At 43.2% G+C, this 25,232-nt stretch overlaps 1 long non-coding RNA gene across 1 annotated transcript; it reads right to left on the bottom strand.

Annotated features, from left to right (window-relative positions):
• Positions 1-1,715: 1,715 nt before the first annotated feature.
• Positions 1,716-24,752, bottom strand: LOC309875871. Its single transcript, XR_014317081.1, has 5 exons — positions 24,363-24,752; positions 9,681-9,850; positions 8,539-8,650; positions 8,081-8,241; positions 1,716-1,934 (listed from the first exon to the last, which is right to left on the bottom strand). It is a non-coding gene; the product is annotated as an uncharacterized lncRNA (long non-coding RNA).
• Between the last annotated feature and the right edge of the window lie 480 nt (positions 24,753-25,232).

Raw genomic sequence — 25,232 nt, 5'->3', positions numbered from 1 at the left:
CAGGTATGTCGCAGACAATCCCACTGCAAAGGCTGGAGCCTGTGGCTCCCATTCAGCTTGCACAGATGACATTCCTTGCACCAACTGACTTCATGCTAAAAACCAACTCTGACAACCATCTCGACTACAGGTCCCACCAGGAGCAGGTGGTAGCCATTTGCTCTGTAAAGCACCATGTGTGTTGAGCCCACTAACGGATGAGTAGTACATTGTCATAGATTGTCCTGTTTTTCCTGATCTCATGTAGGTACACAGCAATTCCCTCACCTAGCACCATGATGGGAGCCTCAGTGGTGACCCCATGTTAGTGCTCGCAGAGGACGTCTTCCCACCCACGCGTTAAAAAGTCCCCAGTGTAGACACTTCCATGAGCTCTTGTGAACATTTTACTTTTGTTCTTTCTTGTTTTGTTTCCCTTAATCTAAGAGAAGTTACTCAAACTGAGAACATATTGTTGCTCTTTGTGTGTGGAAAAACATAACATAGCAACTTGTCTTAGCTTTCTAATAGTTTCACGATGTGCTTTTAAACAATGTCAAACTTGTTCAAGGCTCGTGACATTTGAAGTTGGCAAGTAAATCAATGTTTATTTTCTTTCAAAAGCAAAACTTTTTAGAAATAAAATGGTTGCATTTATTTCAAAGGAAAAATTTCATCCCTGTTTTTTTTTTTTTTTTTTTCCTTTTTCTTTTTTTTTAAAACATAAAATGCTGTGTATGCAGGATTATTTTTATTTTGTATGTATGTTGCAGCGCTCAACATTTTAATTGCCACTTCCTCAATAAAACTATTGGAAATCTTCCATCTTGCCATTAGCACTTACAAAATAACTGTTAACAATATGTTATCCAGACACAGAAACTTTATAATTAACATTGGACTAGTCTTCAAAGTCTAGTGACTAAAATATATCCTATAAAATTACTGGACTTCATTCAACGCTATTCTGTTGGTTTAATGTTCAATAAATGTGTTGAGGGGAGATATTTGGCAACATGAGTTAGTCTCTCTGGCAGAGAGAGTGACTACAATAGGGTTTGCTCTCTGCTGTATGGCAAAAGCACCAACACTCTATGAGGCTACAGCGCAAACACTGAAAGGTTGCTGCTGGTGTGAAATAACGTAGCTCCCAGACACACTGCTGTGCAATCCTTCAATGCGGCGCTCCTCCCTTGTCAACTGACAAGGAATTGGACAGTTTTCACATGAGCAATAAAACACAACAGGCAGTGTATTTCTGGATGATTATAGCACAACTGTGGTAGTGTCAGAAGTCAGGGGGCTGAAGGCCAAGTGTCTTAACTACGGGAGAAATGCAAGATTGGCTCTGAAGTGTCTTAATGCTATCCCAAAATGGAATTTCTGCAGTACATTAAATAAAAAGGAACACTTAGACCTGTGCCTTTAACACAGACATGGACATGACATCATTGGCAGCTAATTAAAACTTCTTCCAGCTGCAGCCATAGTAGGCCATTCCACTGGTAAAGAGTTTGGAGAACAGGATGAAAAGGTCTGGTATGTACTTTCTTTTGTATTAAAATATGAGAAAAGTATCAAAAGAGTTCTGTAGGATCACAGTCATTTAAAGCAGTATCTCCAAATAATCTGGCCATACAAAGCTCTTACTCCACAGGAAACATCTGAAAAAACAAACAAACAAACAAACAAAATAACTCTCCTGCTTTTTGAGACAAAAAAAGACTAATGGACCAATGTACATATTGATACAGTCTTGGAAATTATTTTTTTGGGGTAGAGCTCTGAATGAATCCAACAGTATCATTGTGTTCAATATTCTAGATACTCAGGGAGAAGCAGTCACTGTCCTAGTGTACTTTCAGTCCTTTAAAAATATGCAATACTTCACATGCCAGATGATATTTCTCTTAGAAGCTTCTGCAGGCAAGAGTCAGGCTGCCCAGGGCTCCTGCCTAGAAAGAAAAGCAGAGGAGTCAGAAGTAGAATCCTTGGTCTTAGAGTCCCAGGGCTCCATGGTGGCTTTGGTGACATGCTTGCAAGGCAGAATATGAGGACATTAAAGTGCCATAAGGAGCCAGCCCCAAGGTCCACCTGGAGTGGTGTCCTGCCTCCAGGGGTGAACCAGGAGTGCCTGGACAGGGAGGAAAAGGCCTCCAGAAGGGTGCGATGGAGCCACGCACAGCTCTACCAGGCCAGTTTCTCAGATAAGAAAATGAGAATAAAGAGAAAATTCATAAATTTACAGTATAAATATTAATACAGTCTTGCCATATCTGAAAAACAAAAGTACACATGTGAAAAGCAAAAGTATCTAGTTTTCCAGACCACGTCACTAACTCTTTACAGATAGCAAGCACTATAAAAGATATATCTGCAGCATCTGGGGCAAACATTTCTTCAGAAAAAAAAAAAAAAAAACCTCCTAGGAGAAGCTGTTTTCTTATACTCTCCCTTTTCTCTGCTCACAGGTCATTTGGTGAGGCCGCAGGTCAGAGTAAGGGCTTCAGTGCAAGAAAAGTGCCGGGGAAAGGCTTTCATCTTCTGTGCTTGTTGCACACACCAGCATTTCCCTTCTGTCAACAATTCGGACACCTGGTCAGACCAGTTATTTTCAAATTATTTGTCACTGTCTGAGCAGGTTTGGTCTCTTTGCAAAATGTGATTTTTCAGATCTGTCAGAAGCAGGAACAGACATTTAAGCAAGTGGCTGGGTTGCTGAGGGGACATATCTGTGCTTAGAAATGTCTACTAGGCCATAATGCAAGCTTGTATCTTCTGGACCTTTCTTTTCACCAAGACAATGGGCTTATTCTGTTCAGTGATTCCCTAATATTAAAACTGGATAATACACTTTTGAAATAAGTTACAGATCATTGTGGGGGTGTTTGAGTTGTGCCAGTATAACATCACTATATTGTGACATTCAGGTCTCAGATGAAAAACATGGACAAAAATTTTTGAAAGGAAAAATATCCTTTGTTGATACACTGTCAAGCATTCAGGTGAGAAGAGCAAAGGCATATTGTAGGACATCTTTTCTGTGCATGTTATTGCAAACATCACATAATCATCAATCATAAGATCAGAGAAAAGAGATGTTTTAAGGACACTAAGGAATTATCTAGTCAATTCATCTCTGCCGTGTTCCTAGTTTAAATTATTTCTTCTTTTGTGCACAAAGGGCAGAAGATTTTTTTTTTCCATTCTTGCTGCCACCCTCATGTATGTGAAGACTATTATCACAATTTCTTTTTATTCTATTGAAGACAAAACAATCTGAATTCCTTCAGCCATTACTTGTAAGATATAATTTTAGGCCTTTGATCACAGTCAGTGCTCTCCTCTGGTTTCCACCCACCCACCCATCCATCCATCCATTCATCCATCCATCCATCTATCCATCCATCCATCCATGTCTTTTTGTAGTTCAACACCTAGGATTTATCCACGATGAACAAAATGAACAAAATTAAAGTCTCACAGGTGGTAATTCTGTATGAATACAGTACAACTGCCTTCTTCCCAGCTGTGTGACTGGAAGTCAGAGAGAAGAAATGTGAATCTTTCATGATGTAACCAGGGTAGCCTCACGTTTAAGACAAAACATTTCTGTGTTCATCATTCAATAAAACTACTTTCATCTTAAATTTTATTTATTTTTGTGAAGATTTGTTTGAATGCTCATGTAAGGTGAATGCAACTAAGACACAAAGTAACAGACCCAAACAAATATTCCTAAAATGTTAACTCATGTTCGCACTGAGTTAACAGAGGTACTGTACCCTTCTTTTGGGCAGCTTAAGATGATAAATTAGTATGCAAATTTGATGAGAATGATGGTAGGTACTCATTAAACTGGTGATGGGTGTATGTCATCTTATCATTTTGATAATTTAAGAAAAGTCAATCAATGTTTATGATTAAAGTACAATGTCTCTCATGCTGTAGCTGTTCTAACTGGAAAGAAAAAAAAAAACAAACACGCACATAAAAAAAACAAGCTGCCATGCACACAAGCTGTCCTCAAGATATGCTTCTATCTTGGACCTGTAAAAATGTTTTTGACCCAAAGCCTTGTCTGTTTTTTCCAACTATATTAGTCAGCCTAATAAAAGAGACTACCTCTGTCCATAAATTTTGTTTCTCTGGTGGTTTTCACTATAATATTTGCTACCATAAGCCCCTAGGAATTCACAGATCTCTTTCTCTCTGTCTCTCTCTCTCTCAAATTCAGATGAAATCCTATCCCACTACAAGGCTGTCTCCCTGTGCAAAAGAGCGGTGTGGTAGTATCAAGGGTTGCCATCAGATGAGCTGACAGGCTGGTGCAACACTGCAGTTCTGGTAGGAGATGTGGTCTTGCATCCCAAAGCCATGCAGACAGCAGAGATCAGCGCTGCACTGGTGCAATTACACCGGTGCCAGTCCTGGAGAGAGCTCTCCCAGTGCTCCCTACTGCTCCATTTCAAGCCACAGACATGCCTCAAACCACTTGTGAGACTTCAGTTCCTTAGGTGCATGGTGACTTTGGAAAAACATAATCTCTATTCACGAGCAGGAGAAAATCACCAAATGATTTGTTACAAATTATTCACCATGCTCTAAGAATAACCAACTTATTTCATTTAAAAGAGGGCAAAGAGGTTCTCTGCAAGCACGTGAGCACTTTTCCCCAAGGAAAATTTCATAATGGTTAATATAAGCAGAGCTACAGTAGTGCATATGGTTAACAGCTGCTTTAACATGATATGGCATAACAACTGTCTGGAAATCATTAGCCTAACTTTTCTTTAGTATTTGGATAATTAACTAACAGACAGAACTATTTCAGCTTATCAGATAACGCATAGATATGTATTTTTCTGTATTATTTACAGTACATATAGTCCCTTTTCTCAAAATAATGCATGAAATGATTGCTGAGGGAATAAAAAAAAAAAAAATCATAGGTCTCTATAGATATTTAACAGCTATTTAGATATTTCCAAAACATTGAAACATTCATGGGTTCCAAAGAAGACTTTCCTTTAAGGAAATTAAAACATAAAACTGTATTACTGTTAAGGTTGCATTGAGACTCACAAAAGCCTGGAAGATAGATATTTATATATATATAAATTTTGTTATATATATTGAACCATAAAGCGGAGTTCTCAGGGACTTTGATAATGCAGATCACCTTTTGGTTCAAAGATTTTCTAGTGGACCTTTGTTGTTCTTCACAACTGCCACCCTCCCTCTCCTTTATCTGCCATTAATAATTTTGTTGCAAATAAAACTACCTTTTAGTTTATACAGTGGTATGAGTAAAAGTTCTCATGTTAAACAGAGACAAAATTGTAGAAAAAGAGAGATCAGCACCAAATATGAGGGCAAAATAAAATTCCTGGCTTTGTGTTGATCTACAGAAAGCTAGAAGCCATTGTCCTTTTGCATGAAAAAGTATATAAATATGCAGAAAGTCAAGCAAAAAAAGCATGAAAAGCAGAATAATTACTCCAGCCAACAACTCTGTAAGTTGTTAACATTCCTCATCCAGAAGTTAAGTTGCACATTCAAACTTCATTCATTCTTCAGAAGAATTAAATTATAAAAATAATATAATTGCCAAAAACTTCTTTAGGAAGAAAACATGTTTGAAGGAAGCACCTAGAATTTAGACTGTATGTAAGTAGCAGAAATAAATAATTGAAATTGTAAGATCTGAATCCTTGTCATCTTTCCATGAGTCCAGATAGAAGAGAGATGAATAATGATGTACAATTTTTCCTTCTGCTTCCCAGCGTATTTGCATGTGCATATTTGTGCACCTGTCCTTTCTTGAGGACAGTTCAGAATCCATGTTGAATACCCATAGAAAGTTAAACCTATACCCTGATGCAGGTGCATGTTCTTTCAAGTGGGGAGGTGGAATGCTCTTAAAGGCTTGGTTATAATGAAGTTTTAGGAGTGGGGAGGGAGAAGGGACATGACTAAAGTACAAATGGTTACCCAGCTGCCTTTGAATAACATGAAGAGTAGTTTGACCCGATTGACTTTTCTGTTGTCTAGTACTAAATGCAATTCCCTCTCCAGCTTTTCCATAGACCATAGCTTGTTTTACCCTTTTGGACCTCATATGTACCAAAGCATATATTTCTTTACAGCACACATCAGAAAAAAAGTGGTAAATGTTAATCCTGCAACGGGCATTGAAAGAACAGGTGTGTTCTTGCTTAATGAAGATAGATTCCATTTCAACAGTAGCCATTTAGTAAGAAATATGTGTAATACCTGGCTACCTGAATCTGATGTATCTTGGCTCTGCTAATACATGCTACCGTAGGAGTCAGAGACAAAAAGCTTATTAAACAACAGTAGCGTTTCCACAAACTCACCACTGCTATTAATTAACTGCCTGTTAATGAATGCAGCATGCTTTCTAAAGTCCAAATGTATTTATTATTGGTAGGGAGTTCAATAACAATCCTGCCATACTCATAAGCTTTATAAACTACCTAAATGCCTATTTGTAGTCCTCATGGGATGGTATTGTCAGTAAAGATACCTGGTGGTATTTCTACATGTATATGACTTCGGTATGATTCATGGTCCAACATGACTAATGACTGCGATTCCTGTAGGGTCATGGAGTAGGCATATCTGATGGCTTTTTGTCACCAAAGCTTTCTGCAATACAGATCAAAAGCTCACTTAACTTAGAGCCATAAATTTTGGGAATAGATGTAGCATTTAATTTGCTCCAAGTTTTGTTTCCATGGGAGATAAATAACTGAAAAACTCCTATTTCCTCAGAAATGTAATGAAATATTTCTTTTAGATATCCATATAGCAGAGACTACTCAGCTTACAATTTTGTCCAGTGCTGCATAGTTGGACCTTAAATCTCAGGAGAAAAGTTCATTGCATGTTGTCTTCTTTGGATTTGACCCACAGTCCTAGCAGAGGCAGAAGAAAGACAACTGTGGCTGAGAGGGGTCTTACAAAGTGCAGGAGTGGAAGTCCCGCCATCCTTCAGCTGAGTATTCACCTCTTTACAGAGGGCACCACGATACTTTCGGAGTGCCTACCACAAAGTTTCATAATCTAGCACATTTTGATCACAACATCTGAGCCAGGTCCCCAGCCTCACCAAGGAGTTTACAGGAGCATGATATGAAATTTCAGATGTTACTATTGCTGCCATCTTTGTGCAAATGCAGGCATACAGCCATTCATATATGACAGGTCGCTGGAGGATTATGGAGTAAACAAGATTGTAAGGATCTTGTGAGTATGGGTGAAAAGTAACTCTTATTAGGGGAAAAGGGTTTTTACCTCACTTGCCCTTTTTCTCTCTTATATGACAATAGCTAGAATAAATCTGCACAACAATAGAGTCAGATTTCTAATCACAAAATAATGTCTCTGTTCTCAGCACATTGGCTGAGAAAAAATAAAAATAAAAATAAAAATCTGTTCCCTTTCCCATTGTTGGCCTATGACCAAGTTCCATGTGGGTCTAATACTGCAATCTTCATTCAGATAAGAAGAGATTTATCAAAGTGAAGATCAGGACTTTTGTCTATAAAATCAGCTGGTTCCTGTTATAAGATTCATTCAATCATGATGACATTTGTGATATCTACACCAAAATCAGCAAAACTCATTCCTTTTGCTTTGCAAGATTCATCTCATTGTATCTTATCAAAGTCTTTTTGTTACTCAGACCAGCAACTGTAAAAAATTATCAGAAAAAAATTCTGGAACTGCTTAAGACTACTGATTTCACGTGGGGGATGGGTCGAGCACATAGAAATCTTCTATTTGAATCCTGAAACAAATGTAGCACAATAAAATTGTCTTCAATATTATAATAAATTTAACAAGTCTTAGAACAATTCAGTCACAATAAAACACAGAATCATGCAAATAACACAAATAGTAACAGACAAATCCTAAGAACTAGTATTGCATCTATCTGACAATAATAATTGTAGGATGAAAAATTAAATCAAATCAGAAAAAAAAACTTTCAGTTGAAAGCTGACTATCGAGGTATTTTATAATTTAAAATACATCCAAAATAAAAGCAACAATAAAATGTTAAGTATCTTACCATACTATTCATATATTGGAGGGTTATTTTTGTTGATGTTTTGTTTTTTTTTTTTTCGGTATTATATGTTCCATCTTTGTTTTCAATATATAAGCAAAGTTTCCTGGGAATGATCGTCATGGTCAGCTTCGTATTTAGCATTTCTCTTCTGTTATTTGGTTCTGAGAGGTACAGAGATGACATGAAAAGAAAAATAATGTGTCAGTGAAAGAAAAAGAGAAAAAAATATCTATTCTAATCCCATTTTCTGTAATAATATAGATACTCTTCATTTGTGAAAACCAGTAAATAACCCATTGCAGCTCCTAGACGCCTTTAAAACTTGAATCTACCAGCCCACATTTGAAGAATTCCAGTAAGATTTTTAAAGGACTGTTGTCAAAGAACAAATATCTACAGTTCAGGAAACAAAGTTTGTTTCCTAAAACCTTCTTCAAGGAAAAAGTATTACTCCTCACCTTTACCAGTTTCTGAACACATATTTAATCCATGATCTAAGTAATTTATTCTGGCAGGAGAGCTTTTCTTTTCTTCTCTTTTCTTCTCTTTTCTTCTCTTCTCTCTTTCTTCCTGTGAAACAAGTAAGCTATCAGAACAGTTTTATAAAATGTGAAGATCTGCTTAATAAACTCCTTTGAGGGTAGTTGGGACACAGATGTTTTTTATAGTTATTAGTTATAGCTTAAGATAAAACAATGATGGAAAATTAGAAGTCTGAGTTTTATACTGGGTACCTACTAAATCTCTTTTCTATTGGTGATTTTATCCAACAGTACACAACAAATGCATTACTGCAAAGTATGCATTAAATATTCCACACATATGTAGCCAGATAGTTGGATGACATAAAAATAATACAAACACTTGCACCCGTCTTCCACAGGGGAAGAATACTTCTATAATGTGGAGCATTCAACCATTTCATATTCCAAACTTCATTTGATACAAGAGAGTATGCCACTTTTTCCTTTTTTTTTTTTTCCTCTTTTTTTTTTCTTCACAGCGAAGAAGTAAAACTTTTCCCATGGATTTTTTTCTATAATATATAACAACAAAGCCTATATTACTCAGCTCTGTCTTTGCAGAAATAGGAAGGCTTTTGCTTGCTCTTGACCATTGGCCACAATAGACCGTAACCTTTGGAAATGACTTGTTCACAATTAGTGGCCTTGCTGGTGCTCAGGGATCTGTATTAATGACCTGGGCCTGGCTCTTCCAAGCACTTCACATGGAATTATTCCTGTCCAGAAGAGTTCACAGGCTTGAAAGGCACTTTATCCTCAGCTAACAGAGGCTGGTGCAAGATTCTCACCAAAGGTAATTGGGCATCTCATGGCTGTAAGGAAGGGCATGTAACCTTCAGTTCCCCTACAGGCTTTACTCTTAACTGCTGCCCAAATATAGGTCCTCCTTTCTCAGATTTTGTTATGTCAAAGTACTGTAGCTGTTTATCCCTTCCTTCGCTCCCCCCTCCCCCCGCTCCCTTTCCCACCCCCCATTCTCTTTCAAGCCCATTGTTTTTCCCCACAGGACTTATTTAAGCCATCAGGGGTTTATATTTAGCTCTGGCAGAAGCCAGAGGGTACATGTCTGCTCCCACCTCCAGTGATGTAAGGCTAACCCCAGGACCTCAGTGTCCGCACTTCCAGCCGAGCTCAGTGTTTGGTGGAGTAAGGCTCAGAGCATCGATTTTCCCATGCCCTCAGACTTTGCTTGTTGAGACTCCAGCCTTTTTGATTCAAGCATCTCTTGGCTGCCTGGTGGTGGCTGCTACAGTTAAAAAAAATAAAATAAAAAAAATCATCATCATCAGTTCTTATACATTGAGATCCAAACTTTATCTGGCATGAGCCAGCCAGCACAACCCTATCAATTGAGGCGAGGCTAAGCTGCCAGGTTATGTCACCTGAGGACCTGGCCTCTGGTCTCTCCTGAAGTTCACCAGAAGATTTTCAGCCAAAAATCTTCAAGTTTCTTTTCCAGTATTGGCTGCTTTTTCCAGCAGTGAGAGCAGAGTGCTCATAAAATATGTACTCGTGTTATTATTATTGTACAGTAACACTAATATTATAGTAGTACCCAGAGGGCTGGAACTAGGTCCCACCAAGTTATATGCTGAGCAAACACAGCCGTGGGACTCGGCCAAGGAACTAGCATGTCAGGCGTCAGCCCTGGCATCAAGTACCACCATGCACAGTGATGGAAGTACCAAGCAGGAGGAGACCCCAGGGGCTGCAGGGTAAGTGCATACCAGCCATTCTTCTCCAAATACCCATCTCTTCATGCCCTGAAGGTGAGTTTTCACCATCCTTCTCACAACCTAAAGGAATCTGATGAAGAAAAAAAAAAAAAAAAAAAAGGAAACAACAAAAAAACACCCACCTTACAGAATGCAGCATAAGGCTGAGGGTGAGAAAGAAGGTTGCCATGATGTTCACAGAACAAATAAGAAAATACTTGATCTGTGCACTACCATAGGCTTAGCTGGTTTGTTTTTCAAGATGAATAGTCCAGTCATGAGCTGACCCTTCCAGAGAGACTTTTAATAGGTTAGAATAACCAATAACCTTTACAATCCCTCTTGGGGTGCTGAGATCACCCTTTTAAATCCAAAAGTGAGAAGGCACATGCTCTTTAAAAATTGTACAGTTCCCAGTAGGTAAAAGGGTAAATGACAAAGAAGACACCAAACAGAACTGGTCTAAATGAAGCTTTCCTTGTTTCAGATACATAATCTGCTGGAGAGACATGAGACTCCAAAGTTTCTCTGTTTGTTTATGTCAATAAATAAATAATAATTAAAAAAAAAAAAAAAACATATTTCATTTATCTTAACATTACGGTTAAATATTTAACTTTGTTAGCATGAGAAAACTCTAGTTTCTGTGTCAGTTAGTTTACTGGAGAAGCAACTAGTGATTGATACTTGCAATTTTTTTGTACCCTCTAAACACTACGCTTTAACTGATAAGACATTTCTCAAGCAAAATTTCAGTCACGGTGCTTTTGTTTGCTATATGTCCTGGGATACCTGCAGGCTCTCCCCACTCTTCACCATTCTGCAAGGTATTCTACAGGCACATAATGTTTCACAGACCCTATTTCAAAGGTTTCTAAAATGACGTTCACAGTTTCTGGACTGGATTCTCTGTTAGTTTAGATTGGCAACCCTACATTGACTTCAGTGGAAGTCTGGTAATTTACACCAACTGCGAATTTGGATCTTTATTTCTTCTTCTCTTTTATTTCTGAGGACAGATTGGTTTATTTTAAAAAGCTGGCTGCTGACTAGAAATGTGTGAAATAACTTTTTTTCCTGCATAAATATTTTTAAACAGTATTTTCAAGGATTTTGCAATGAGTTACATGAAGCTGGCAAAACTCTGGTACCCCCTTCATCTTGTGCAAACAGAATTATGTAAAGAACAGGCCTATGGGACATTAACATGTTCAAGCAAAAAGAACATTAAAAAGCAATTTTTATTTTTATTTTTTTCCCCAGAGACCTTAACTTTTCCCCATTCTGGCCCCTGGGCAGGTGACATTCTACCATCTAGAGATTTTACCTGATTTATCCTGACCACCCCCATTAGATTCTTTTTATATTCTGGATAGGACCAACTGGCCAGTTTACTGCTTGTGTTTGCCATCATTGCAATGAATAATTAATCTCATGTTGAGTCTCTCAGTCTATAAAGCCTACTCCAAATTCAATTAAATTTCTAAGTGTAGGCACAAGGCCATCTTAAAGTTGTTTTTCCCTTGAATTTAATAGGTTTTGGCCTAGAGAGTGGTCCTCTGCCCCAGCAGTTTCTCCCACATAACGGAGACTTTTCTCATTCTTCATTATTCAGAATTACCTTGAGATCTTCCTAGTAGTAAGCACTCACTTAGCCATACACCTCCCCAAAATGTTTTAATGTGATGAAGCCACCAAAGCATTTCTAAACATAGACCACAAATATTCATGACCATGCTGTAAATGGTTTCTGCATCCCCTTGAGAATTGTCTAAGGCCAAAAGTCATAGCCAAGGAATGGAGTTTAAAACTTTGACATGAAAATCTTGGAACATCTGGTCCTTGAAGGATGGCTGCAGCAGCAACTAAGGCTGCAAGGATATCTTTCCTTCTCCAGCATTTTCTCTCACCCGACTCTATCCATGCTTTTGGTGTCCTCTCTCCCATCCAAGAATTTCTTTCCCTTTTCACCAATGTTTTTGGGTAGCTGGTCTTCCTCCACACAATTTCTAGCCTGTCTCCTGCTGCCAAGACAATTTGCACACTGTTATCACCAAAGAAAAATATAATTATTTGGGCAACAATAAGACACACACCACTAGACACATCCATGCATGAAGGATATCTTTGGTCCCTCCTTTGAGTTTTAACTACTTTCCCTTCCTCATCTCCAAAGGCTGTGGTGGACATAACGGTGCAAGGCTGCATGTGGGTGAGGGAGACCTGCCAAGGTCCCAACACCAGGAACTGTTGCAGCTTTTTGTCATTAGGGCCTTCACAGCTCCTCCTGACTTTTCCTTCATTTGAGGGCTTGTGTGCCTCGTACCATACACCCCTACCCACATATGACAGCAATTTATGCTGCCACCTGACCCTTCCCACCCACCCTGGTCCCAGCTGCCCTGCCTGGTTGAGCCCCGAGGGGCTGCTTCCCAGCTGCACACCAGTTCTTCATCTTACACTCCTTTCACACATGCTAGCACACAAACCCAGCTCTCAGCTTCCCCCTTCCCAGCAGGGGCTGGTTGAGAAGAGGGATGCAGAGAGCCTGAGGAGTCCCAGCCACCTGAGATGTTGCCTTCTCCTGGAGGTGGAGAGCAAGGCACAGGGGGGCAGGCCAAGAGGTTTTCCTCCTGATGGCAAGAGCTGAATTTTATAAGGAGGGGTGGAGCTCTGCCTTCAGATCTTTCCTGGCTCTGCTCCCAAGGAAATCATGTCAGTGAGGAGAGCTGGCAGCACTGCTGCCTGCCCCCCCCCCCCCCCCCAGCTCTTCAGCCCAGGAGGACTTGTTCAGCTCTTGGCCTGACAGCTTCTGAATGGCGGCGGAGCTGCACGTGAGCCTGGCCATAGCTCCGAGCCTTTGCTTTGCCTCTCCATCTCATCTATGAATCACAGGTGTTGTGCATTTCCCTCAAAGGACTGAAAGGAGTTTTCAAGAGCTCCAAAATCACTCAAAGTTAATGGGAGCTGGGAGCCCAAAAGGCCCCTTAGGAGCCACACTGCCCCAGCGCTCTTCAAGTCCTGATGTGCACTGGAACTGGGATTCCTACGGCACAGGATGCTTTTAAATGCATGTTTTGCTCTCTCACACAACTGGGAGCCAAGAGCTCGGCAGCTCTGGTCTTGCTTCTGTAATTAAACTTTTCCAAGACATTTAGGCAAGTCACAATCCTACTGAGCCTCTTTCACCATCTGTAAAATGGAGATAACAATATTTAAGATCCTTCCAAAGTAAACGTTAATAAGGCTTCAGCAGCTTATGAATGCATAGGGTCTTGAAGATACAAGGCACTGGGAGAGCATTATGTGTTGTTGTTACTAATTGTGAATATCCCTAGCTCTAGTTTGTTGTCAATTATTATTAAAAGTGAGAATTTGTGATCCAATGTAATATTACTCTGAGAAGATTTAGTATCTTTCACAGCCTGTAAATAACTTCGTTGTATTTGTCTGATGCAGAGATGGTAATAGGAAACAGATTTGAAAAGTGGTGCAAAAAGGAATGTGTGGTTGTTCTGACAATATAGTTTTCTTAAATTTAAACCTGATAAATCAGCTTTGGGATTATATTTTCTCTGAGCAGAATATTTTTAAAGGAGGCAACATAAATGAATTCCTTAATTAGAACGTAAACATTAGCAATATGTTTCTACACTTCTGTTCATACTGATGAATAAACAGATACATGTCAGGGATTTAAATGACATTTGGCAAGGAGGTATAGGGAATTTTTTCAGAATCTGCAGGAGGAATCTGAGGAAGGTCTTCTGACTACCAACTTTTTGACCCTACCAAGTGAAAAGTGACCCATGGATCACAAGACTAGATACATCAGTGCCACAAAGGGCATATCAGCTGCTTACCAAAAACATATGTCTTCACTACCATGAAGTACCAGTCTAAAGCTTTCTAAAATTTTGCAGATGAAAATTAATTGTACTGCAGTAAAGATGTTAGATGAACTGGCTCCTCATATGGGAAGTTACTCAGGCACAGGAAAGGTCTATGCTATTTCTTTCATCTTCTTCCATTCCCCTCCTCCCCCCCACCTCCCCTGCCTCAGGAACCACAGGACACTAGATATACCCACTGAGGAACTGCATGAATGTTTTTTTTTCCTTCTCTTTTCTGTTCATTCCTATGGGTTCACACTACCATAAGCTTCCCTTTAGTGGATGCTAGCCCTCAAAATCAACCTTATTCTAATGGGCTGAATAGCTCTTGACTGCTGTGCCATGAAGAAGTCAGTCTAAGAAACACATAATTTTTCTAAGGGAGACGGGATTGCTCTATTTTTATTTATTTTTTCCTCTTAGAGATTTCCATCCCTAGTTGAGCAGGTCTCCATCCCCTAACAGCAAAGGGTTCCCAGCCCTAGGTCATCGTGCACCAGGTGAAGGATGTTGATGCTGTTATTCTTCTTTTCATAGGCATGAGTAAGCATATGAGTGTGGGTAACTGACATGAAGCAGACAATTTGTCTGCAGAAAATGAGGTCTGGACTCTTTCTTCCATGGCTGAGGTGTTTGGTTTTTTTTTTTTTTATACTCTCAAACCTCATTGAGCCACTGTGTAGCTCTGGGTATGTGTATGTTTTTGTGTGCTTTTCAATGTATCTTCTCCTTTAGATTAAAATCCATACTTTTGTTTTTCAATAGCAGTTTTGGAAGGGTCAGCTCTCATGATTTTATTATACTTGGTAGTGACTTTCAGAGTATTTGGTTCTTTAACAGAATCTCAACTTCTGTGGATCTAAAGCAGATATGAATTTCTCAAAAGAACTGAAAGGAGTGAAAATGTTAGTCTTTTCCATATTTATAAGCAGCCAGTTATTTTTGAATCTATTGCAGATGTATCCCATTAACTGTCAAGTTACTTAGTAAACCCACCAAATTACTGCACACTCACTCAATAAAAGTGCTAGATATATAAAAGAGCAAGGAAGTTTTTCTTAAACCTAACCAGGAAAAAGGAATTGTGTTTTTTTCTCTCTCTCTTTCTCCCCCTCTCTCTCCCTCTCTTCCTCTCTCTCTTTCTTTCTCTTTTTCTCTCTTTCTTTTGCTTCTATCTTTCTTTTATTTCTTTTTAAACAAGGAGCACAGCAAGGGAAAATGAATGTTAAAAACCAAGCAGAACAAAATGAGGGCTTACATTTGCAAACCTCGACATACCACATGTGCCTATAAAATACAGGAAATGGGTACAAATGTGAAGCTGCACACAGGATTAGAGGCACATGAACACATTTAAAGCAGGTGGAAATAATGTCAGCTGGAGATGTAATGCCAGGTTTGTACCAGTGCAAGGGTAGATGGGGCTATACTGCCATTAGGGTATTCTCAGTACAATTTTCTGAAAATAAACTGTAAACGCAAGGAATTTCTGCTGTCCTTAAACAAATGTACAGATGTTAGCTGCATCTCTTCCCATTGCTTTTAAAACAGGAAAGCCTCCAGGCCTTCAGCTCAACTGCAAAGCTTTACAAATCCAGTAAGCTACTTTTTCAACAAAAGGAGCCTTGGGGAACATCACTGAAGTAACTTTTTTGTCAACTGGCATTACAATATCATGCAAGGCCAACACACAACATCAAGCTATTGGGAAATCCAGCCTGGTGAGAAATTGTCCTTGAATAAGTGTGTCATGCATTAAAACAATGATGGGATGTACACAAGGCAAGTAATAAGATGGCCTGTACTGCCCCCACAGACTCATCCCTGCAAGATCAGCATGGGTGGGCGTAATCCTTCACAAAAATGTCTCCATTTTCCCCTACAAATTCCCAAGTAGGATACTTTTGGGTAAAGTAGATCAGAAAGAGCCTGGCAGAATTGTCATAAGGTCTAGAGAGGAACAAACTTTTCATGTCTTTTCAAACAATCCTGCCAGTGGTGAGGGTAGAAGTAACTTGTCATTAGCTATGCCCAAGACTATGATCTCTTCTCTGGAGGTACTGGGGGCACCTGGAGCTGACAGAGCCAAGCAGTCAGCAGGGAGAGGGGCCAGAGCTGGCACAGAGGCACAGAACAGGATGGTTCTTACCCTGTTTGCATCCTCTGGGGTATGACTTGCTCTGTGTGCACAGTTGGTAAAGTTTACTGCATCTTGTATCTCTCCTGCCAAAATCTCATTCACAGTGAGGATCTAAATCAAAGGCTCTCCTACCACTACGGCTCTGCCTCCTTGTAGCAGCTTAGATTACACATTTTCCATGAACTAGAAGAGCACCCATCTCCTACTACTTAGAATTGACTGGGCCCAAAGAAATTTGTGTTTCCAAAAAAGACAAAATATGAATGATTTCAGAGTCTGGAATCTCTTCGATCAGTGCCTTCCAAAAGCAACCCTATCCCTGCATCCAAAATCTACTGAGAGAGAGAAAACAAGCAAACCTTTCCCACTTCTGAAGATATGGCATACTTGCTCCAGTGCCCATTAAACACGATAGTAAGTTTCCCTCCTCTTTGCCAGGTTAAACTACACATATTCCTTCCCATTCTCTTGCGCTGCCTTCCAGAGCACAAATAAAGCACCATCTGGCCCTTCATTAACTCTATTTGATTTCCTTTGATCTCATGTAAACGATGAGAAAAAGATCTAAGACTCTCTTCTCCTCTTTAGACATATGCATAACTCACATCAGTGTCAATGGGAGTTAAACATCCCTATGGAGAGGAAGAAATAGAAACCACTGTGTATTTCACTGCAGCATCCACACATTTGCAAAATGGAAACAAAGTGGTCCAAAACCTAATTCCCAGATCAAATTCCTCCAAGTCTGGAAGTGGACCTTAGAGAGGATGTAGAAATACCAGGATACTCTGACATGACACAATAGGGTAGTTGATGCTCTTATTCATAAAGCAAAACACCTCAGTTGTCATGAATTCAACTGGCAGCAGCTCAAAAAGAAAAATAATAAAATTTAAAATGCATTTTGAAGTTATCCATAATTTACTTTATCTTCCTCTTATGTATAAGATAAAAGTTGTTGCGAATTAAAGCCTGAGGTCGCAGAACCTTCCAAGACCCTTCTTCTATTTGCTCCCCAACCCCCCCAGACAACACCATCTTTTCACCAGCATTATCTTCTCTTATTGCTGGTAGTAAAAGAGTAAAAGATGTTGTCTTTATTTCAGGGCTGGCCAAAGAAGCAATGGATCCAGAATACTGGCAATCACCTGCTAACACCCCACACATCCCAAAGCATGCAGGGAAGTTTGTGCCCGCATAACATTACTGACTGTGGTGGTGAAGGCTGGGAGCTTGTGCACCCCATGGAGAACCACGGTCACTCAGGAGATTACGGTCAGGCAGGGAGGCAGGGACTCCCAACATCCTTTTAAATCCCCTGGAGAGAGGTGCTTAGGGCAGAGCCTGAAAAAGGCCTTCACCCTGTCCTGCTGCACACTCTGGCACTGACCACTGCTGCCAGGGGGGTGCTCAGCCCCTTTCCATCCCCAGTGCCCCTTTGGGGAGGCCTCTCACTGATCAAGTGATGGATTTCAGGTTGATTGAGCGTGGCGAGAACTGACAAGTGTACCCAGGAGCTCATCAGTCCAAACACATGCGCACACCTCAGCACTCACCCCCTCCACCCAGCTGAGGCTCTATATGTGTGTCTATGCCCGTATATATCCAAAATACCCACTCACACACAAACACATAAGCTCTGCTCTCGCAACCCGTCCCCTCGAGGTGTCCCCAGCTCCAGCACTGCCCGCAGGCGCTGCTTTGCCGCTGGACCAGGACAAAAGCAGACGGTGGGAAAGGGGCCGGGGGACCGAGATCCGCGGGTGCGCAGCGCCCTACGGGACCCGCAGCGCCGTGCCGCGCGCAGCAGCAGGGCCCTGTTTTTTTTTCCCCGGCGTTTAACGCGGGCTCTGATCTGGTGCAATAATCAATAACCATCCTTCAGTCTTTGAACACCAGGGGGCTGAGAGGACTTTTCAAGACAAATTCCTCGGGCGATGATGTATACTTCACACTTACTGTGCACTTTCCACTGAGGAAAAGGAGAGAAAGAGAAATAAGGGAAAAGAAAAAAATAAATAAATAAAAATAAAAAAAGAGAAACAACAAAGGAAAATATTACATTTATCTACGGAAATCAACGGCTGAAAGAATCCCGACCGCAAGGCATGCCTATATTTAATGGGGAAGACTTTAATCAATAAATATGCGTGCGCGTGTGTGTATGTAAGTTTCCATATACACACATACATACATCTATACATAATATATGGATGTATGTTCTCATGTATATGTGTATGCATATGCACACACGCACTGGTTTATTTTTAAAAAGGCGCCAAGGGGCTTTACACACGCAAACCTTAAAGGAGAGTGGCTTTCAAGCCCTGGTTTGCGACACGTAGCTGAAGCCTCCACAAGCGCCTCGCCCTCGCCCCGCTCCCCGGGTAATTACAAGCAGAATGCTCGCACAGTTTTTAATAACTGTCTCCCTTTCAGCACATCGAAAAAGCAATATATTTAAAAGATATATTATGTATGCAACACTTGATAGGGAGCTCCGGGGAAATGATCTCCTGGATGTTACTCTGGAAGTATTTGGGGCTGGCTGATTGCAGAGGAATGTAATTTCGGCGAGCCAAATCCCTTCTTTCAGGTGACACGGGGGCTCCGACCGCGCTCACGGGCTCCGCCGGCATGGGACGGCGCGGGGAGCCGCTGCGCAGCAGAGAAGGCTCTTTGGTGGCTCCTTGGAAGGATGTTGCCCAGCTGGGGCTCAGCTTTCTCCTTCACAAATGGGTTTCCACCCGAGATCCTACCCGCTTGCCTCTTGCTCCGATGGCTCGCCCCAGTCGCCCTCGCCCACCGCCGGGGTGGCCCCGGGAGGGCGTCGGGGCGCGGTGGCCCCGTTCCCACACCAGCTACCCCCAAAACGGGGCAGACGGGGCCGAGGGAGAGCAGCTGTGGGCTCCCCTCGGCAGCCGGTGTGCGCGCATCTCCCCGGCCCGGGGCCGGGCTGCGGCTTCGGGGGACCGCGGAGCCTTCCCGGGGAGCCCCCTCGCAGCCCCCCGGAGCTCTCCTGGGCTCCGGGGGTGCCTGCGGGAAAGGCAGAAAGGCGAGCTGAGCGGGGCTGAGCCGCAAATCCGAGCGAGAGGCTCCGGGACGAAGCCCTCGGGCTCCCAGCCCCGTTTCAGCTGCCGGGTTCAACAGCAGGCAGGGAAGGTGCGCTTCAGGCAGCGGGGCTTTTCAATTCCCCTCGCATATAAACACAGGAACGGCCTTTCAAGAAATTCAGACAACTTTGTAAAACACCATCGACTCACACGTTCACACCGAGAAGAGCAGTAAAAGGGTATGAGTGTAGGGTCTGGATTTTATGTTTTCCTGTCCTCTGGGGTCTGGTTTTAGACGGAGGGAATTGGGGGGGGGGGGTTATTTTAGGGATTTTTTTTCTTTTCTTTTCTGTGTGGGGAAAGATTAACCTTTCAAGCCGAGAAATACAGGTGCTCCCTGGAATTTCCCCCCCAACGCACATATCTAGACAAGAACCGCAGAGCCGCCTTCTGCGGGACAGCGAAAAGGGAGATTACGACGTTGAAAGCTAAAACAAAGGGCTCTCGTATTTCCCACTGAGCAGTGCCGGGCTAGTTATGGCAGGGGAAAAGCCAAGTCCTTCGCAAGTGAGAGAAGCAGGAAGAAAGCCAGTTCAAGGCGGAGAAGCAGGGGCTTTCGTTCAGAAATTGATCTGCGCTTGGAGCAGGGAAAAAAAAAATACTTTTCCCTTCGCATCTGTACGATTATTTCGGTTTATTTATAGCTGGTGGGGAAACATCGTCTTTTCCTCTCCTCCCTGGAAACGGGAAAAGCGCTGGTAGCTTTCTCCTGGAGGAGAAGCGTTCTCGCCGCTCGCAACAAGCGCACTTGGCGATGCTCCCCGGTCCCCTCTCCGCTCTCGCCGCTGTCCTCCCGGCAGAGCCCGTCCTTTCCCCCCGCGTTTCAAAGCACTGTCGGGAGCTCTTCGAGGCGGGGGACATGTACGAGGGAAAAGGAGGCCCGATTCTGCAGTGAGATTCGCGTAAAGTTCAGAGGAAGTCTCACTGGACGCGGAGCCTAAGGTCAGCTTCTAAAGCAGCCTACTGAGTAGTTTTGTGGCTATAAAGTCCTTAAGTAACCTTGCATTTTTTTTTTTTTAAATATATAATCAAGAGAAAAAAAGAAGAAGAAAAAAGAAGAAAAAAAAAAGGAAGCCTTCTTTGACATGGTTCAGTAATAAAACAATCGAAAACACTAAACCTCTCCCATCCCAACGATCCAAGAAGGGAGTTTGCAATTAGCTGCAAAAATCCCCCTGTGAGTTAATGACCTAATTTGTGAGGTATAAATTCACTAACTGACTTTGCTTTCTTCTTCTTCTTCTTCTTCTTTTTTTTTTTTTTTTTTTTTTTTCCCTCTTTCTTGGTTCATTTATTTTTTTTAATTGCTTTTTTTTTTTTTTCCTGGACCTCCATGGAAATGTCTTTATTCATTTGTTTGTAATACAACAAAACTATGACTGTGACACTTTGCCGCACAGTATTCAAAGAATGGAAAATACTCGCTTGGGTACCCTTGGCTTTGTAAATAACTGCTTTGCCAATAGATGGCATAGTGTCCTTTCCATTGTGCGGAAGCTCCGGTTCCCCGTTTTTTTTACCTTGCTTGTTTGTTTTGCTCGCAGCAATTTTTTTACGCATAAACGTCTCTTTGCGTTTCCTTCCCTGGGGTACAGAAAACATAGGTATCTTTAAAAAGGTATATTGCAAAAATTAAAATTACAGATGTAATACATACTGTGAAACCTATAAAAATGCGTTTACAATGGTTACTTAAAAAAGAAATTTATAACTTTCATATGTACCTTACTCGTGCAATATGCAACTGCCATATGTTTCCTAGTTCCATAATTCAGTTTTTCCTGGACAGCTGGAGCAGGTAGTACTTCTTAAAGTACATTTCATGTAATATGAGAAGTAGTCCTGACTAAAGACCGAGGGTTACCATAAAAAGACACAAGCCTTGCTTAAAAAATGTTGTTTAACTACACATCATTTCTTACAATGGTATGATATAAATGTTCCTGTAGACTCACGTTATGATAAAACGGGGATATACTGTATCTTTTTACTGCCGAAATCCCAGCCTAGCAAACATAAATATTTCCAATTAGTGACTCTACTCTAAACTACGGTGATTTAAGGCTACTTAATTTAATTTAATTCCATACATGTTTTCATATTTTTCCTGAGACAATAGTGAAAATATGAGTTAAATTTATAGGAAAGCAATAAAAAAGTAAAGCCAGAGGTTTCTTCAACCCTCATTTAGCGTTTGCAAACGTTTATTTTGTGACTGCAGTCATGAAAAGGCTATTTTTAAAAATCGTTTGTCTGAAACGAACAATAAATGTAAGTGGGAGCGTCATATTAAAGACTGGAGATTTCCTTAGAAATGATTCATACTCGTGGCTGCGTGATTCTGAATAAAGGTAGTAATTTAAGCGCTATAAAGCGCAATCGCCAGAATATTTATAATTTTAACACGGGTGCCTTTAAACAGTATTTTCAATTCTTTAATGCGATTCCTCAGTATTTGCACCCGTCTGGAAAGCCGACCGGTTGGCTGAGCGTTTATTTCCGTACGCTGATCTTATTTATGCTCAGCAGCAGCAGGGGAGCGAATATTTCTTTCCGCAGTTTTAAAACGAGACCTGAGGCTGCGGGGGCACCGGCCGGCAAACACTGCCCGGCCGAAGGGCTCGACGAAGAAGGCAGGAAAAGGCCGGCGGCCGCCGTGCGGGGGGCGACGCTGGGCTGCCGCCGGGCCGAGCGCCCCGACGGCGGGCACCCCGGGCCGGCCCCGACCCGTTCGCCCCCTCGGCTCCCGGCCGCCCCGGAGCAGCGCTGCTCAGTGCTGAAGCGGGGACAAAACGCGCTACCCGCGCGTACAAGTCCTCGTCTAACCCCAAGCACGGCGCCTGTTTGAGGGCCGCTCCCGGCAGGTTGGGCTTGTCTTGGGGGCGACCGGCGACGCCCGCAGCCCGCGTTAAAGCGGGGTCACAGCAGGCGACACTGGGAGCTGTGAGCGGTGAGGGCGGTGGGGTTCCTCTCGCCTCCCGGGCCCGGTCGCCAATTTTCGGCACCCAGGCTAGGAGCACCGATAGGGATGCTGCTTGCACCCCTGCCCCGCAGGCTGGGGCCGGCTCGGTTTCTCCCTTTGAGAGCTCCCAACTGGGGCCGAGCCCGGGTGCTCTCAGGTGCAGGGGCTCCGCTCCCCCGTTCCCCAGCCTGGCTGCGGTCTCTCGGGGCAGTGAAACCGAGCCAGGCCCCGGGACGAGGACCGGGGGCTCCGCGGGCCTGAGGCCGCTGCGGTGCGGGGTGAAGCCGGTGCGCACCCGCGGAAGGCGACCCACGGGAGCAAGGAGCCGGGCCGGCTCCCGTCGGCAAGCTGAGCGAGGTCCCGCCGCCTCTCCGGCCGGCTGCTCCTGCTGGCTCCATCGTGGCTTCTCCTGGCCGGGCTGAAGCCCTCCTGGAAGCCGAGGAGCAGCCCGGCCGAAGGGCCGGCTCCGGGGAGAGCCCCCGGTAGGCTGTAATACCCCGCCGTGGCCAGGGGGGCTGCAGGGGCTTCCCTGCCCCTTTGAAATTCACTCCACGCTTAACCTTATCTCAAGCTCGTTTTGAAGGCGACCTGCATCTCTGGAAGAGCAGCTCCAGGTTTGCCGTGCGCCCCGTTAATGGCAAAAACGGAGGTGTTAATTCTCTCTCCAACGCACCCAGGCCTCCTGCTCATCCGCAAGTGCGGAGGGCAAGGGAAAGAAGTGGGGCGAAGGTGCTCTGGGGAGACAGGGTTTACGCACGAATTTCTCGCTGTCGTCTGTATTTTCTCACTAGATGGTCGTGTTTGGCTGTCTAGCCCCCGTCAGCTACCTGCTGTCAGTGAAACGATTAGGCTCACTGGGGGAAAAAATGGATAATGATATAAATATGTTTTCCTTAGTGACCGCTCCTACGGTCCCCTGCTGGGAAGTTACAGCAAATCGTGATTTACAGAGAAGCGTACGCTGTGGATATTCCTTTCCTCTCTGATGGCACCCGGCTCTAATGCTCGAAAAGCTTTGCAGAAATCACACTGTGATACGGCAATACGCGGCCGTAAGGATCTCCAAAATGTCATTCGACATTCTCGAAGAGAGAGAAGGAAAATATCCTTCTGGTGGAAAACAGTTTAGACATCTTTTTCGGAAAGTCTACATACACGATTCTCCTACTTCAAATAAGCAGCGCCTCAACCAAGTGCCTGCAAAGGCAGCCTGCATTTTAAAGTCCGGAAATAAAAGAAAACCCAGAAAGGTGTTTTGAATATATATATTATTCCATTAGCAGATCACTATATATAGAGATTCTTCTCTCTTTCATCATCCCATAAAAAAATTAATCGGACAGACATATGGATCACAGGTTGTTCGATAAATTTAAATCCATCTTATTTAAATAAAAAAAAAAAAAAAAGGAAAGAGAAGAAAAGAAAAAAAAGAAAGAAAAAAAAAAAGGAAAAGAAAAGAAATGAAAACAACATGCCACAAGTAACCTACAGAAATCTGGCAAGAAAAAAAAAAATCCACAACAACAAGCGCCCACCCTCCCGGGAAAGAAAAAGAAAAAAAAACAAAAACAAAAACAAAAAAAAAAAAAAAAGAAAAGAAAAAGGGGGGAGGGGGAGAGAGAAGGGGGGATTTGCCCCTTCCGCCGCAGCGCGGGCAGGATGCGGAGCAGGGCGGGGGTCGGGATCTGCTCCGCGGGGTAGCGCGGTGGTCTGAGGCCGGGGGGGTTGTCTCGAAGCCCCCCCGGGGCAGGACCGGCCATGCCGTGGCCGGAGCCCTCTGCGGCCCCCCCGCCCCCCCCGCGGCTCGGCTCGGCTCCGCTCCCGGGTTCGGCGGCTCCGCGCCCCGCGGCCCCGCGCCCGCCGCCCCCCGGCTCCCGCGCGGTTCCGCGCCCCCCCCCGGACCGCCGGGCGGGCAGCGGCGGGGGTCGGTACCTGCTCCCGCCGGCCCCGCCGGGGCTGGGGCACCGGTGGCCGTGGCCGTGCCGCGGGTGGGCCGGGGAGGGCGGCGGGAGCGCGCCGCGGGGCCGCGGGAGGTGCCGTCGGTGCGAGGAGGCTGCCGGAGCGCTCTCGGACAGCTCGGCTCCGTTTCCTTCCTTCCTCGCCCTCCCGAGCTCATCATCCCCATCGCGACGGCGTTTAAACTCCGGCGAGCTCCTCTAGCTTAGCACGTTGCGACCACTCTCGCACATCTGATTTCCTTCAGATTCAGTCGCGGCTGGAATAGGCAGAGCAGACAGGCTTTAGACCACGGAACAGTTAATATGTCCCAGATTTAATGTAAAGATAAACTAACTCCGCAGCACTGTTCGTCGGCGACAGGCATCAGGCATTTTCTGCTATCCTATCGATTCCGAGCGACAGCAACTGCAAGGGATTTTTTTTTTTTTTCGTAGTGTTGAATTTTTCTAAGACAAATTGCCATCTCTTCCAACGTGGAGATAGTTAGCGCTTCTGTGGTAACCTACGGATAACACTTCTGCGTCGGTTTCGTGGTGTGTGTTGTTGTTTTTTTTTTTTTCTGCTTTAATCAATTATCTATCTGTCACATACCTATATTTTCACGTCTCGAAAGCGCCCCTACTATTTAAGTGCTGATAACCTCATTCGAGGGGATAATTTATCTCTGGGGTATATTTATTAGTCAGCCCTTCCTCAGCCTCTCTGACGAAGCAGCCCACTCACTATTGAAATTAGGGATAAATTTGCATTTCGGGGATAGGTAAAATGCTCGAGTGAAAGCAGTTACGTCTCCTAAGTGGCAGCTATTTCCTTGTCGGACTACAATCAGAAATCTTCCAGTTC

Source organism: Aythya marila (assembly GCF_965140915.1).
Source record: "Aythya marila genome assembly, chromosome: 3".
Classification (NCBI taxonomy): domain Eukaryota; kingdom Metazoa; phylum Chordata; class Aves; order Anseriformes; family Anatidae; genus Aythya; species Aythya marila.
This window is presented reverse-complemented; position numbering and strand designations above follow the sequence as displayed.